The sequence below is a fragment of the Schistocerca nitens genome, chromosome 1, assembly GCF_023898315.1.
Source record: "Schistocerca nitens isolate TAMUIC-IGC-003100 chromosome 1, iqSchNite1.1, whole genome shotgun sequence".
Lineage (NCBI taxonomy): Eukaryota > Metazoa > Arthropoda > Insecta > Orthoptera > Acrididae > Schistocerca > Schistocerca nitens.
In genome coordinates this window covers 164,581,863-164,596,922 of record NC_064614.1, presented here as the reverse complement: position 1 = coordinate 164,596,922, position 15,060 = coordinate 164,581,863, and positions in this window count along the sequence as shown.

Below are 15,060 nucleotides of genomic sequence, written 5' to 3'. Positions count from 1 at the left end.
GAGTTACGAACACTGGCGGTATAGTTTAAGGGAAGCTGTGCGCACCTACGTCACGTATTCTCCAATAGCCAATGAGCGTACAGCAGTGTCCTGAGCGCTCTACTGTGAATGTTGTATGCAGTGCGACAATTTAACATGAACGCAGAGAATTATTTAGTGAACTTTTATTCCATTTGTTGCGAGTTGTCATGGCTGGTGGCGATGGTAAGAGACAAATTTTATACAAGCAAGCGAGAGACATAATTTTCTGGATACACGTTTACATCAATTAGCGCAGACGTCGCTTGGAACCGGCAACAACGCATATGCCGTCCGTGTCTCGACTTGCGCAAACCACCATCGCCCGGGGATCCGACTGTAACACCTTACACTCTTTCTGAGGGAACGTCTCACTCATAACACAGGGATGCTGACTCAGTTTACCGACCTAGCAAATGGGAAGTTGCGGAGCACAAATTGAAAACCAATCATCGTCGCTGCGGCTCTGATGTCAGCTCATTGTGTGCGTAGTCTTACGTTACAAAACTATAAATTTTCTATGAAGTGTGTCCAGTAACTGCGAGTGAGAGGTGAATGAACAGTTTAGTACTAGCCTTTTACATTACTAAACAACTTATTTGCAAAAGACTAGGGATTGACTGAATGAGATACTACTGTTTTAAACAGTCTGGCCTTGTAATTTGGAGGCTGGAGGTTCTAATCTCCATCGGGTCATCTAGATTTAGAATGCCGGGATGGTTCCCACTTTAAGGCGACGGCTCGCTACCTGTCCTGTCTTTGTCAAATTAGAGCTGTAAGTCTGTAAATATCTTTGTAAATGAATTATGTTACATTTTCTGTAATGTAACACCATGACAAGTCCAGTACCGTGTTAAAGAGATACACGAACGGATAAAAATACTATTACTATTACGAGGCAAGACTAATTACGGTAATGTAGCCATATGTATAACTAAGAGCAAGAAAATGAATGAGTCGATGAATTCGTGTAAAAGAAGGCGCCGGTTGATAGCACGTATCGTGAGACACAAAGGAACAGTCGGTTTTGTAATGTAACCTCCCCACAAAAATTTTAAAAAGACTATATTTATTAGTAATGGAGCCACAGCTAAGTGTGACCTTCCCACAGAAATTTTAAAAACAATATTTATTAGAAATGGTGCCACAGCTAAGTGTAAACTCCCCACAAGAATATTAATGGCAAAGACAATTAAATGAAAGCTCGCTATCTGACTCAAGTACAAGTTCCCATTAAATAATGAACGCTAATCCCATGATAATGAAACTGTAATGATAACCTAAACTCAATTCAACCGAAAAGTCGGTGTTTGCCCTGTGCGAAACGAGAATAAATTTCTTACCTTAGTGAAACTGCATGTCAAAATTCTGCTCTTATTGTTCTCTGGTGCTTGCATGAAAAGCATTGGAAGTACCTTTTAAAAATCTTTGTTAAAAGCAAATGGAAGGAAATTTGAATGATTGTCTCTAAAAATGCTTTTAAATCAAAATTATTATTGGGGGCGATTTTTGAAAGTTAAATTACAATGAGTGTTCGTTACATTATCTGATGAGCGCAAAGCTGCATGATTATTTATTTAAATAAATTATACCTCGTCCTGAATCTCGACCATTGCGATGCCGACGCCCGCCGACTGCTCTCCGCTACTGCTAGCAACCGACTCCAAGCACTACTGAGCACTGACTACTGCAGACTGACTACTGACTGACTGCTCGCTACTGCGAGTCGAGCGCAACTGCTCTGGTCAGAGATTCTACAATGTCTCAGCATCGCTGCCGCACAACATACGTGTTTCATAACCCTCCACTGGGGGGGCAAAAATTTGGCAGCGATGGTGAGTCATTTGGACTTGCCATCGTAACAAATTTTTCCTTTAATTAATTAACATTTACAAAATATTTGGATGTAATACATGAATTAAATGTTGTGCGCATGCACCAATTACAAAACATTACAGACAAGACAAAACAAATCAGGAAAAATGTATATACAAATTATTTGACAGATAATAAAATGCACACACACTGAAAAATTCTTTAGCAGTTTCATAACAGGCAAAAAAAAATCATGTTGACAAGTGTCATGAGTGCACATGCACTGTAGTGGAGAACATATCAGCAAAAGACGAAATGTATATACAAGAGTAACAAATGACATAAATCATAAAAAGTATACAGAATGAACACAAATCATATCGAAAATTGGGAAGAGTGCAGAGGCACTGGAGTTCAGTTGAAAACATATTCACATAAGTGCACATGCACTGAAAAGCTTTTGAACATTTTCATAATAAATAAACACAAGGATAAATAATCATCAAATCACAAAAAGTATATACAATAGAGATGACAAGAGTGCACACATACTGCACTTCAAAACAAATCGAAAATGTCTTTAGTATTTTGACAACAAATGGCAAAAATCATGTCGACAAGTGACACAAGTGTACTCGCACTAGAGTTCAACAAATCGAGAAAAAATGTATAGGCCATGAACATAAATGATGCTAGCTAAAATGATTTTCACTATTGGGATAGGAAAGGAAAGGATTGCATCATGGTTGTAGCACTTTAGTTTGCACATAGCTGCACTGAAAGTCCATATCTTTCCACAGAATCACAACTAAGTGATACAATCTGCAGTTCCGTTCCCAGAAGTATTTATCAGCGTATCAAGACAGTGAAACGTCGTAGTAGTATTCCATACTATCATTTGGCAGTATACCAGGTACACCAAACAGTGGGACCAGAATAACGTCTTCATCGCTTACAGTGGTGGACAGCATGTCGTGTCAACACCACGCTCTTAAGAGGCGGCACACAGTGCTCCATAACAAAGTCTTGATTAGTGATTACATAAGTAGTTTCTTCGCCTACAGTGGTGGACAGCATGTCGTGTCAACACCACGCTTTTAAGAGGCGGCACACCAACGTAGAATTAGTGCAAAAACCAAATATAGTGCTCCATGATAATGAGGATGGACAAGACAAATGGATGTTACAATAATTTCAGGTAGTTAGGTCAGAAGGTGAAGGACATTAACTAACACACAAGTCTTGATTAGTGATTACATAAGTAGTTTGCGGTATCCATACTCTAGTCATTGAACATTTCTGTACCATGAATGTAGTATTACAGAAAAATGTTCATTAATTAATTTAAAGACAAGAGTGGTAATCAATGGCCATCAAGTATTGAGTATTACAAAACATTTTTCCTCATTCAAATGACATATTTACAAATAATTATTGGCACTCAGTGGCCTAGCAACTTTCGATTAGTACAAAATATTTATCATCATTCAGTATTAATATGGGAAGTCATCATTGAAAACACTAACAAAACGTTAAGTTACATTAATTATTGGCACTCAGTGGCCAGCAAGTATTGAATAGTATAAAACATTATTCATCATTCAGTATTCTTCATATCATTAAGAAATCATTATTAAAAATCAGTTAATTACAGTCATAGCCTTAATAATCATGGGCATAATAAGTAATTACATTAATTATGGGCACTCAGTGGCCAGCAAGTATTGAATAGTACAAAACATTATTCATCATTCAGTATTATTCATATCATTAAGAAATCATTATTAGAAAAATCAGTTAATTACAGTCATAGCATTAATAAGCATGGGCATTATAAGTTACATTAATTATGGGCACTCAGTGGCCAGCAAGTATTGAATAGTACAAAACATTAGTAGCATTAATAAGCATGGGCATAATAAGTACTCTCATTACAATAGATAGTGGCAATTATGTTTTGGTATCATTAAGAAGTCATTATTCAAGTGACATACTATTCAGAGCTGATCAGTGTTATTCAGAATTATCATAAACTAGTGACATTATCTGGGACTGTTAATACATTTTGTTTTTTCTGCTAGCAATGCATTGCTTTGGGTAATTATAAGGGAAAGCAAGAAGAAATAAGAGAAAAAATTGCTTCTAGGTTGTTCCTATAAATGAAAAGATTGTGTAACGTCATTCGTCATGAGTCAGCTGTAGCAAGGTTATCACATTTATAAATGATAGACACAAGTGGGTAAGAAAAATGCAAGTACTAGAACAGGTATAATAAGTAACAAGTTTAGTAAGTATCATAAAAAGCTTCTCCTGAAAGAAAATACAAAATGGATTATTGAGCTGAAAGAAGAAACGCAGACTATGCTGAAAAGTAGTGAACTTCGAATTAACAGGTAGTGAAATGTGTATAAAAAATGTGTTCCATAGCTGTCCTTTCCAAAACCTTCAGTCATCCTACTACGCAATATAACACCTGCTGTCAAAGTAAACTGCAACAAATACTTAAATAACTACATAGCATAAATACATAACTTCAACATTATCCTCATCTGTAAAGAAGAACTTCATTATTCATATCATCATAACTCCATCATTATCATCACCTGTAAACAAAAACTTCATTATTCATAGTACCATATTCTTCATCATTGTTCATTATCAGCATTCATTATCATCTGCAAAAATCATTTCATTATTCATCACACAACTATTCCTAATCCCTAGCATATTTCATCACTTAAAACTAAAATGTGTAGTTCTGTCTGACAGCTTGCATCAATCGCTTTGTATTCTGAAAGAAAAAATTAGTTAAGACTGCTATTCTGCGATGTGTATAATATATTCTGGTTAATGCTTGTTAATTCTGATCCATTTACTCGTCCTCATTAGCTTATTGCATCTTCTTTCGTTTATTCCATAGGTGAAATTCCCACTTCTGTTTAATTTATTTCCTGTACGCATCATTTATTTCTGAAATTGATGAACAAAGATTAATGTCTTGCATTTAAATCATATACCCATTAAATAGTGACTGGTTAATGGTGACTCAATTAAGCATACAACATAACATGACAGAAAACGTAACATCTCAAAGCACAGACAGTGTTTAAAGGCAAAAAGTGTACAGAGAATATGGTAATGCAGCAGCAAAAAAGGAAAATGTAAAACAGTCACGATGTTGAGATATCACAAGGCAAAATGTCAAAGTCAAATGGTGTGTGTTATACCTTAACTAGTTCACAGTGCATACAAACAAAACATGAAAACAATCGTACATACATAAGAAAGACAAAATGTGACATTCGTTGTGTTCTGCTTATATGTAGTGTAGTTAATAGATGCGATAATTAAAGACTTCAATGGAGAGAGAATTTGATAAAATTAATGCATCATTATAGAGAATTGCATAATTATTCATAAAATGCGTAAGTTCATCTGAAAAAATGCACGGTCTAGTGTGTAACGACAAGAAGAGCGACCTGCTAACCTTACCTTGCCGGGCACTTGCCAAGAAAAAATACGATAATCATCAGTAATTAGTAATGTCAATATAATTGCATAAGTGGTCATAAAATGTGTAAGTTCATCTGAAAAAATGTGCACGGTCTGATGTGTAACGACAAGAAAAGCGACCTGCTAACCTTACCTTGCCGGGCACTTGCCAAGAAAAAATACGATAATCATCAGTAATTAGTCATGTGAATATAATTGCATAAGTGGTCATAAAATGTGTAAACGGCCTCATAGCATGTTACATCGTAAAGTGGTTTCATTCGATAAAGGGTTTAATGTTTGACACATGATGGTTGCCTTTCGATTTTCTAGTTCTCAGAGTTTCGACGTGTACAACGTTGGGGTGAGGAATGCTGCGAATCCGATATGGACCTGCGTATAGAAGTTCAAATTTACTGCACTTACCTTTTAATTTGCTGGATAAATAGTGTGTACGTACTAGTATCTTCTGTCCAATGTGAAAGTCTCGACGTCTACAAACCTGTTTTTGCTGTCTTCTCCGGCGCTCTGCGGCACGTTTGATGTTGTTCAGCGCAATGTCAATTATTTCGTGGTGTCGTAATCGACGAGATGTAGGAAATGTTACTAATTCTTTGATTTTGTTTGGTGGTTCAACGTTTTTCAGTATTACAGACGGAGATAGCATAGTGGATTCATTTGGAATGGAATTAATTACATCTTGGAATGAGTGTATGTGCGTGTCCCAATTAACATGTCTTTTGTGGCAGTATATTCTACACAGTTTACCAATTTCTTTCATTAGTCGTTCACAAGGGTTCGAAGAAGCGTGGTACTTGGATATATAGATCGGAGAAATGTTTCTAGCTCGTAACATGCGTATCCATATGGCAGAACGAAATTGTGATCCATTGTCAGAAATTACTTTCATCACATGCCCTACATGAAATAGAAAATGTTTTACAAATGCTTTCGAAACAGTTTTAGCAGTAGCTTTGCGTAACGGAGTGAAGGTAACAAATTTTGAAGTGAGTTCAACAGCGACAAAGATGTAGCAAAAACCTCTGTTAGTTCTCGGAATTGGACCAAAAATGTCTACTGCGGCCATATGTCTTAATTTAACAGGTACAATGGGATATAATGGAGGAATGTGTGAAGTGGTGTCTGACTTAGCTTTCTGACAAATTTTACATGACGCTAAAACTCGTCGTATACGTTTTTCCATGTTCGAAAAATAACAGTTCTGTCTCAGTATAAGAAAACATTTTCTTGCTCCATAATGTGCGTAACTTAAATGCGTGTACCATATTAATTTGTTAATCAGTTCGTCAGGAATGCATAATAACCAGTTGTTGCTGTCTGGATGAGAGCGGCGAAACAGAATGTCATTGCGTACAGTGTAGTGGTTTCTAACCGTAACATTATTCTTATCTTGCCAAAGGTGTTTAATTTCTTTCCACACATTGTCTTTGCTTTGCTCTCGTGCTATATCCTGTAGAGACGATGAAATAAAATTTTCAAATGCTACTTGCTGAATGTACATAACGCTGAAATTTGCTTTGCAGAAGTTGGTTGCTACGTCTTGCTGATTGTTGCTGAGAGAACGAGAAAGTGCGTCTGCTACAACATTTTGTGTGCCGGGAATGTGAACTATTGTAAAATTAAATTCCTGTAAATAAAGTTTCCATCTACTTAACCTGTCGTGAGTAAATTTAGCTGAAAGTAAAAATTGAATAGCTCTGTGATCTGTGTAAACGGTGGTATGTCTGCCATAAAGAAAATGCCTAAATCTCGTAAAAGCCCATACAACACATAACGTTTCCAATTCTGTGACGGAATAATTTCGCTCAGCAGGTGACAGAATGCGGCTTGCAAATGCGATGTTCTTAATTACTTTAGAACCATCTTCTTCAATTTCCTGAAAAATGTGTACGCCTAAAGCTGTGTTGGAACTGTCGGTGGCAATGGAAAAATTTCGAGTAAGATCTGGGTGCGATAAAAGTGGAGCATTCAACAAAGCATGTTTCAGGTTCACGAATTCAGAGTGTGCTTGCTTATCCCAAGACCAAATAGTATTTTTACCTGTTAATTGGCATAATCTAGGCGTGTCTAAAGCAGTATGATGAATAAATTTGCGAAAAAAGTTAATTAAGCCCAAAAAACTGCGTAATTGCTTCTTCGTTGTAGGAACAGTAATGTCACGTAAAGCTTGAAGTTTTTCTGGATCCGGCGCAATGCCTTCTGCTGAAATTACGTGTCCAAGAAATTTTATAGAAGTTTTACCAAAGTGCGATTTACTGAGGTTAACCGTGAGTCCTTGTGCATGAAAAGTTTGCAACAGTTGTTCTAAAATAAGATTATGTTCAGACCAGTTAGCTTCTGCAATAAGAATGTCGTCTACGTACGTCGTAATTCTGTCTTTAAGTTCTGTCGGAAGTATTGTGTTCAAACCGCGAATAAATGCTGCAGAAGAAATAGTTAAGCCGAATGGTAATTTACAAAATTGATAACAGTCGCCAAAACAGAGAAAAGCTGTGTACTTTCTGCAATTCGGATGAAGTTGAATTTGCCAAAATCCCGATTTCAAATCTAATGTGGAATAAATAGCAGTACCATGAAATTTCTGTAAAAGTTCCTCTAATGTCTGTGGTCGATCTGTTTCATTAATAATAATGTCATTAATGTGACGTGAATCAAGTACGAGGCGAAGTGAGCCATCTTTTTTCTTAACAATATGCAGCGGGTTTATGTATGGACTAACTGCTGGTTCAATAATTCCTTGGTCGAGCATATCCTGCAATTCTTTTTTAACCTGCTCTCTGTGAATATACGGAATAGGATAATGCTTAGCTTTAAATGTGTCGTGCTGTTTCACTTGAAATTCATACATAAAGCCGGACATAGTACCAGGAATGTTGTCGAAAACTGGAGCTTGCTGTAAAAGAATTTTGTGTAATTGCGTACGTTCGTCGTCTGAATTTGCACTGCTTTGTTTAACCTTATCAGAAATCATCTGCATTTCGTCGTAGTCAGCTTCGTCGGAAGTATTATAGTTGTGTACGTACGTATCCGTGAACAATGTGGGATTACAGTCTATGTTACGTAGCACGGAAATGACCTGTGTACAGTTAATTGTTTCCTCTTCTGCCGATAATGAGTGCTGAAATTCTAAAGCCAATTGCACATTTTCGTCCTTCAACATTAAATAAGAGTTTTGAAAATCGATCACTGCGTCGTGTTGTACCAGAAAGTTCATGCCTAAAATAACGTCTGTTGTCAACAAGGGAACAATCCAAAAGTTTGAATGAAAAGTATGACCTCCAATGCAAAATGACAAATGCGTCTGTAATTTAACGTCTACTCCTTTACTCGACACTGCTCCTTTCACTTTGGTTTTGCCTAAAGGTAATGTGGGATAGGTATTCTCTTTGTTACACTCGTTAAAAGTTTCCTCATTAATGACTGACATAGGTGATCCGGAATCAATTACCGCTGAAAATTTCGATGAACCAATTTTAATTTCGATGACAGGATGTGAAATAGTTTTCTGAACAACTGGTTTTTCCTGCAAAAGAGTGTCTCTGATGTCGTCAAACGTAATTACATTCTCGTGAACAACATTTTGCGTGTCAAAACTAGTGCTTGTGTTATTGGAAGATGCGTCCCGTACAGTATCTAGTCAGATTCTATCTGACGTGTTATTATTATCAGGAGGATGTTGTGGCATTTCTACAATTTGAACAGTTCTATTACTTCTTCCAGACGTGTTACGCTCTGGATGATACCTACTGTCGGGTTCGTTCATGAGAATAGGTTCTTGTGGATGATTTTGCTGTTGGTAAGATCGACTGTTATTATATGTACGTTGATAATTGTGCTCGTCATTTTTACGTCTGTCGTGATAGTCATTCCTATACGGTGCATTGCGATAGGAATTGAAATACTGTCTTCTCTGCACGTAGTTATTTCCTTGCTGCCGTGCGTCACTATTTGTTGGATCTGGGACTATACGTGCACGCGGCGAAACATCAGAGCTTGGTTGACCTTGTAGACTACATTGTTGGTTACGTATGCTAAGCGACTGACTTTCATGCTGTTACGGTGAAACGTCTATTGTTACCAAAAATGTGGTTGCTATTACTGCTAATTTTACACATACTGATGATTACTATTTTATCTGTTATTAAAATTACGTTGTTAGTTGTCATTACGGGAGTGCCTACTGAAAATTGTCACATTCGGTAAAATTTTGTCTTATCGGGTTTTCTTTACCTATTTCTTAATACTAGGAAGAGCAATAGTTAAAGAGCTGTTTTGATAGATATAAAGGATAGTAGAAGAGAAGGCAGCAGTGCAGAAAACTAAAGATGAAACAGCACTACTACAGCTCGGGGCCCTATGCTCGCTACGGCACATATTCATTAAAGCGTAATGAATCCCCTGAGGTCAATTACGCACTGCAAATAAATTTTAGCTTTTGCGTTCTAGGCAATGTCGGTAAAATTCCAAAAACAAATTGTTGTATTCTTGCTAATTCTAATTTCTGCATTATAGGCAATACTGATGAAGGTACAATAGCAAATTGTCGTAACAGGTTCAAAGCTCGTTTCTGCATTACAGGTAATAGTGGTGAAAGTACAAAAATAAATTGTCTCATACAGTGCAAATCGTGTATCTGTGCTCTGTCATTAAATTCCTTACACTTTCTTACGGATAAAAATTGCTCGTAATCTACGTTCTCGCCACTGAATTTGAGAACACGTTCAGTTTTGTGTGTGAATCTGTTTGTCTGTGTCATTTCGGATTTCAAATTGCGTATCTTTTCAGGTTTTAAGTCGCGTAGCTTTTCGGATTTTAAGTCGCGTAGTCTCTGTAAATTGCTCACATTATAAGCGCTGCGTGACTCTGACAAATGCTCGAAAAATGGCGTCTGCTGTGATGCGTTATTAACTGAAATACTTTTCATCTCTGTTACTTCCTGTTGTAAACTAGACAATTTTCTACGCAAGGTGTTATTAGACGAATCGATCTCATTAATTGTCTGCTGTAGATTTTGAAATTCAGGTGTTTGATTAAATGAGACCGGTGAAGTATCGTCTGATTTATTGTCATTAGTACTTTCGATCACATCAATACGACTGGCCAATTCATCACATTTTTCAGTCAGTATTTTTACCTGATCATCGGTTTTAGTGTCAGTGGCATTAATCTGGTTTTGCAATTTACGTGTAGTTTCGTTCAGTTTTCTAACGTCAGCTCTGACGACATCGGAATCCTGTGTTAGTTCTAATTGTTCGAGTCTATCGGTCACTGTTTGAAAATCTGTTATGTATGTGTCTGTTTTCGATTTCAGATCAGAAATTTCGTCACGTAATTCTGTGTTTGACTGTTCGATGGTATTAATTTTGTCGGACACTGTAGCAATATTGTTGTCTACATACGTTTTTGCCTTCGCAAACATTTTACGCTTGTCTTCCTGTCTCTGAGCAGTGATTGTTTCCATGACTTGACGTTTGACTTTATTTTGATCATCAATAAATTTGCGGAAACGCGTATCACTGCTCTGTATGTGAAGACTAAGACGTTCGTTAATTTGAGTGTTCTGTTGTTCGAATTTCGCGTCAATCTTTTCATCCATTGTGCGCGATAGTTCTGTTGTCATTGCTTTAAACTCGTCGCGTAATTGTGTAGCTTTTTCAGAGCATTGTTTAGCGACTCCGCTAATTTCGTCTCTGAGTGTTTCTGTTGCAGCTGTTTGCAATTCCCTTAATTCCTGAGCAACAGCCTCAATTTCTTCGCGTAACTGTTCCTTAGTGTCATGACACTGCGCGGCAACGGCTTTAATTTGTTCACTAAGCTGTCTCGAATTGTTGTCTAATTTTTCATTTAACTGTCTGGAATTGTTGTCTAATTTTTCATTCAACTGTCTGTTCTGCTGTTTGAGTTTTTCGTTATCTTGCTTGTTCTGATCTCTAAATTGTTTGAAATCTTCACTCTGTTGTTTAGCCTGTTCACTAAGTTGTTTGAGATTTTCACTCTGTTGTTTGAACTCTTCCTTATTTTGTAGCAATATTGCCATAATTTGACCCAATGTAACATTATCTACTCCATTCACTGTGTTGTTTAATGGTGGATCTGGAATTGTCGCATTTTGTGTGACCATTTGGTCATTCTGAATTTTACAAAAACGTTTATCAATCGGATGTACCCTGTCAGTCACTGTTTCGGAATTAAATGAATCCGGCGTACTTTCAGTACACTGATCATTTTCATTCGAAAAATTTGTCTGATCGTCACTTGAATTTTCCAAACTGGATGTATTAAGCTGGGCAGTGCTCATTATAATAGGGCGCCCCGCGTCATCAATTGTCGTCAAATTAACAGAGGAGACAATTGAGTTCGCTTGTTCATCATTAAGGTAAAAGTCGTCATTCGCGGTTGGAACGCACTGACTGTTAGTGAACGCAGCATTGTCATCACTATTCTGCGTGTCACAATTGCTATCGGTCATGTTGTTTAAGTCGGAAATTTCATTCAAAATACCTCGCGATACACTATTCACAGTTTTTCGCGGCATTTTTACAATAGTCACAATTAATCACAAAACAAATAAACACAATGCAAAATCAACACACAAATACAACAGAGCAACGAATTGCCGATGATCTGAGGAAAGAAAGTCACAAATTAGTAAAAGCGTTGCGCCAAATTATAATTATATTTAAGCAAATAAGAGCAGATATCTGATTGTTTTTCAAAAGATTCTCACGAAATACGATCCTGGACTGGGTGTCGCCAAGTGTAACCTCCCCACAGAAATTTTAAAAAGACTATATTTATTAGTAATGGAGCCACAGCTAAGTGTGACCTTCCCACAGAAATTTTAAAAACAATATTTATTAGAAATGGTGCCACAGCTAAGTGTAAACTCCCCACAAGAATATTAATGGCAAAGACAATTAAATGAAAGCTCGCTATCTGACTCAAGTACAAGTTCCCATTAAATAATGAACGCTAATCCCATGATAATGAAACTGTAATGATAACCTAAACTCAATTCAACCGAAAAGTCGGTGTTTGCCCTGTGCGAAACGAGAATAAATTTCTTACCTTAGTGAAACTGCATGTCAAAATTCTGCTCTTATTGTTCTCTGGTGCTTGCATGAAAAGCATTGGAAGTACCTTTTAAAAATCTTTGTTAAAAGCAAATGGAAGGAAATTTGAATGATTGTCTCTAAAAATGCTTTTAAATCAAAATTATTATTGGGGGCGATTTTTGAAAGTTAAATTACAATGAGTGTTCGTTACATTATCTGATGAGCGCAAAGCTGCATGATTATTTATTTAAATAAATTATACCTCGTCCTGAATCTCGACCATTGCGATGCCGACGCCCGCCGACTGCTCTCCGCTACTGCTAGCAACCGACTCCAAGCACTACTGAGCACTGACTACTGCAGACTGACTACTGACTGACTGCTCGCTACTGCGAGTCGAGCGCAACTGCTCTGGTCAGAGATTCTACAATGTCTCAGCATCGCTGCCGCACAACATACGTGTTTCAGTAATGCACAGAAGTGTCGGCTGTAAAATTTACAGTTGTGAACACGCAGTGCATTGTCGGAGTTATCATTGAGCTCAGGTGATTCATGTGAAAAGATTTCCCACGTGACTATGGTCTCACGACAGGTGTTAACAGACGACAGTAGCTGGAGCTATCAAATGGGACATTTCATTTCGAAAATTGTTTGGGAATTCAATATTTCGAGTCTACTGTATCACGAGTGTGCCGAGAACACCAAATTTCAGACATTACCTCTCACCATGGTCAACGCATTGGACAGCGACCTTCACTTAACGACTGAGAATAGTGACGTTCCCATGGAGTAGTCAGTGCTAACAGACAAGCAACACTGCGTGAAATAACCGCAGAAATCAATGTGAGACGTTCGGCGAACGTATCCATTAGGGCAGTGCGGCATAACATAGCGTTAGTGGCCTATGTCAGCAGACGAACGACGCGAGTGCCTTTTCTATCAGCACGACATGGCCCGCAGCACACTCTGCAGGTTGGTGGTGGCTCCATAATGTCTACATGGAATGCACTGTGTCCTCTGTTCCAACCCAACCGATCGCTGACTGGATGTGGTTATGTTCGGTAGTTTACAGACCATTTGCAGGTATTCATGTTCTCAAACAAGGGTACGATTTTTATGTATGACAATTGTTCGCGACTGGTTTAAAGAATATTATGAAGAATCGAGTCAAATTTGGCCACCCGTCGAACATTTATGGGACATAATCAAGAACTCAGTTCGTGCGCAACATCCTACATCGTCAAATCTTTCGCAATTATGGATGGCTATAGAGGCAGCATTGCTCAATATTTCTGTAGCGGACTTCCAAAGACTTGTTGAGTCCATGCCACCTCGAGTTACTGCACTATGCCACTCACAAGGAAGTCCGACGCGGTACCAAGAGGTATCCTATGTCTGTCGTCACCACAGTGTAAATTCCAGTAGCTATAGAGAGATTAACAGACTTGCACAGAATAGACTAGCGTGCAGAGCTGCATCAAACCCGTTTTCGGACAGAAGAGAACTTCAACAACAACGACATCGACGACGGTGCCAACAAAAACGTTTGAACAGAGTCTCAATAATGTTCATCGACACAATTAACTAATTTCTTGCCGGCCAGGGTGGCCGAGCGGTTCTAGGCGCGTCAGTCTGGAACCGCCATCCTCAATTCATGGCAGGTAAATATGAGATGTTAAATTAAATTGGCTTCAGAATTCGAAGCCGGCCTCGGTGGCCGAGCGGTTCTAGGCGTTTCACTCCGGAACTGGGAGACTGCTACAGTCGCAGGTTCGAATCCTGACTCGGGCATGGACGTGTGTGATGTCCTTAGGTTAGTTAGGTGTAAGTAGTTCTAAGTTCTATGGGACTGATGACCTCAGATGTTAAGTCCCATAGTGATCAGAGCCATTTGCTATTCCAATATCAGAGAGCCTCCGCAATATTAGCGATTCAAGAAGGGGGAAATCAAGATGGGCGAGGTGTGAATTGAGGTTCATGTTCAATACAAATCTCTTCTAATATTATGTGTTCATGCAATTTGTTTACTAAGGAAAATGATTGAATCTTTGTTTCTCTACTTCTGATACCTACACAAAGGACAAACTTTCATCTGTCACCGCTGAGAGTGAAGAACATATGTACATAAAGACCTAAGACGGAACCAGCCTGATTGCTCTAATGCGACCTCGTGGAAATATTGAATCCTGGCATGATTCGACGCAGCCATCGACCAAGGAATATTTAAGGGCTAATTATAGTGATTAGTCAGTTGAAACTGGTACAGCCATTAATAATTTATGTGAGCGCTGACTACAATAAACACTGTAGCTCTGATGATGGAATCTTCTCGGGATATCAGCCGAGCGGTAAAGTTCTCTTATAGCAACGTTTCAAAGCAGTTTCCTATCTTCACCTTCAGGCGAATATGAGTAGCCAAATCGTTGAAAAATTGCTCCAAGACGACGCTGCTACTCAGCTGATATCTGGAGTTCATCAACGAAATTTGCCGAGAAAGCCTGTATTCGAATACCGTAGTCTGCCTTTAGCTTTTGGGGACACGTGTCAGTATTGCTCTACTGGGAGAGCGTGAAAGACTGGTAGGGGTCGGTCGGTGCTCGAAGCAGCAGACAGCCGAGGAAAGCGACCGCAGCCCCCATCCCTACCAAGCAAGGTCACG